The 2,489-nt window shown below is 35.9% G+C and overlaps 1 non-coding gene across 1 annotated transcript; it reads right to left on the bottom strand.

Moving 5' to 3' along the window:
• Positions 1-736: 736 nt before the first annotated feature.
• On the bottom strand, positions 737-843 carry LOC112861777 (U6 spliceosomal RNA). The gene has a single exon (XR_003223677.1). It is a non-coding gene; the product is annotated as a U6 spliceosomal RNA (small nuclear RNA).
• Between the last annotated feature and the right edge of the window lie 1,646 nt (positions 844-2,489).

The following is a 2,489-nucleotide window of genomic DNA, read 5'->3' as shown; positions in this document are numbered from 1 at the left end:
CCCTGCTGTAAGTGCAGTATTAAAGTTATCTGCAATTATGATATTCTTATCAATAAAATTGCTTATGTTTGTGAATGATGTATATATTTGGGTGTTCCCAATTGGGTGCATAAACATTTATAATTGCTAGCTCTTCTTGATGGATAGACCCCATAATTATGATATAATGCCCATCTTCATCTCTTGTTACAGCTAGTTTAAAATCTATTTTGTCTGATGTAACTATGGATACTCCAGCTTTCTTTTGATTTCCAGTAGCATGATAGATGGTTGTTCATCCCGTCACTTTCAATCTGAAGGTGTCCTCAGGTCTAAAATGGGTCTGTTGTGGACAGCATAGATGGATCTTATTTTTTATCCATTCTGATACCTTGTGTCTTTTGATTGAAGCATTTAGTCCATTGCATTCAGCATTATTATTGTAAGATATAGATTTAGTGTCATTGTGTTATCTCTAGGTTTCATGCTTGTGGTGATGTCTCTGGACGTTTATAGTCTTTGCAACATTCCACTCACAGAGTCCCCCTTAGGATCTCTTGCAGGGCTGGTTTAATGGCCATGAACTCCTTCAGTTTTGTTTATCTGGGAAAGACTTTATCTCTCCTTGTATTACGAATGACAGATTTGCTGGATAAAGGATTCTTGGCTTCCTATTTTTCCCATTCAGCACATTGAATATTTCCTGCCACTCCCTTCTGGCCTGCCAAGTTTCAGTGGACAGGTCTACTACTACCTTTAAAAATACAGACACTTCAAAAATTTGCATGTCATCCTTGAGCAGGGGCCATGCTAATTTTCTCTGTATTGTGCCAGTTTTAGTAAATGTGCTGCCGAAGCAAGCCCTGGAATGTTTTCAATGTAATATTAGACCAGGGCCATATCTAAGGATTGTGTGAGTCATGGCCCTAAAAATCAGTGCCTTCTTCAGTTTTTTGGTACTAGCTATCTTGCTTGCCATGTCTTAGTCCTGTGCTTGTGTTAGACCTATGACCATAGACTGAGAAGTCCTGTTTCCCTTTTCCTTAGAAACTCAGAATGTTAAAACACCGTAGACATTCACTTGTTCAGAATTGTTTTCACTATTCTTATTGCATCTTTACTTGGTCGTCTTCTTACTTTATTTTCTGAAGTATATACAGTTGACCCTTGAACAATGCAGGGGTTAGGGATGCTGACCCCTACAGAGTTGAAAATCCATATATAACCTCGACCCCCCCAAAACTTAACTACCAATAGCCTACTGTTGACCAGAAGCCTTACCAATGACATAAACAGTCGATTAACATATATTTTGTATGTTATATTTATTATATATGGTATTCTTACAATAAAGTAAGCTAGAGAAAAGAAAACATTATTAAAAAAGTCATAAGGTAGAGAAAATAAATTTACAGTACTCTGTTTATTGATACTTTAAATTTACAAGATGGATTGTCTGTCAGTATCTATTTCAATGTTGTCTTGTATGATACAAAACACTATAGATGTTCTGTGTATTAGTAACCCTGGACATCAAAACTGGAAAAGCAATGTGAAAAATGTTTATTTATAGGTATGGTAATTCATGCATTGATAATAAAGAAGCAGCAATATGATTGCTTTATGGTAGCCTAGTGTAATCAATATGATCACTTAAGGGTAGCCTAATCTACATACCAATGAATGAATAGTTATAAAAATTATATTGCATAGAGTATTATAGTCATATTCATAATACTGTATTGGAAACATTGCTAACATTTTCTAACAACACACTTACCTGTAATGATACACAGTTTCTCTAATTAGGGAGAGAGAGAGAGCAGGCATACTGTATAGTAATATAATTATTGGAAAGAAAAGTTATAAAACAGTAAGAAAACAAAAATTATTAATCTTATATTAAATGTCACTCACCTTACGCCTATGTAAGGATGGACTATCCATTTCCATACAAGTCTTGCACACAATGTTTTACATGATACTTAGGCAGTGATGATGACACAAAAACGTCTCTTACAGTTCTTGCCAACAGTTGTTAGTTTTCCACATGAAGACACACACAGGGATACACAACAGGTACATTTATTAACTGCATGGTGTGATGATTACCTACTATTCACTAAATGAAAGTGGATCATCATAAAGGTCTTCATCCTTGTCATTTTCACGTTGAATAGGCTGAGGGGACAGAGGAAGAGGAGGGGTTGGTCTTGCTGTGTCTGTGGTGGCAGAGGTGGAAAAGGTGGAAGAAGTGCAAGGGGAGGCAGAAGCAGAAGGCACACTGGCTATAACTTTACAGAAATACATTGTAATTTCTGACTTTTTGCTTTATCATTTCTCTAAAAATATTTCTATATAGTGCCAATTCTTCCACCGTTTGCTTTAGTTTCAGTGCCTATTTCATAGAAAGGTCTATGTTGTAAAAGAAGTCAAAAGCAGTCTTAAATAATCAGAATCCTTCTGCCAGATTGTCTAATGTCAATTTGTTTTCTGGCACTGCTTCTGCT

Source organism: Puma concolor, chromosome A1 (genome assembly GCF_028749965.1).
Source record: "Puma concolor isolate L17-30 chromosome A1, mPumCon1.1.hap2, whole genome shotgun sequence".
Taxonomy (NCBI): Eukaryota; Metazoa; Chordata; class Mammalia; order Carnivora; family Felidae; genus Puma; species Puma concolor.
Note: the sequence above shows the minus strand (reverse complement) of the source record. Positions and strands in the feature narration are given on the sequence as shown.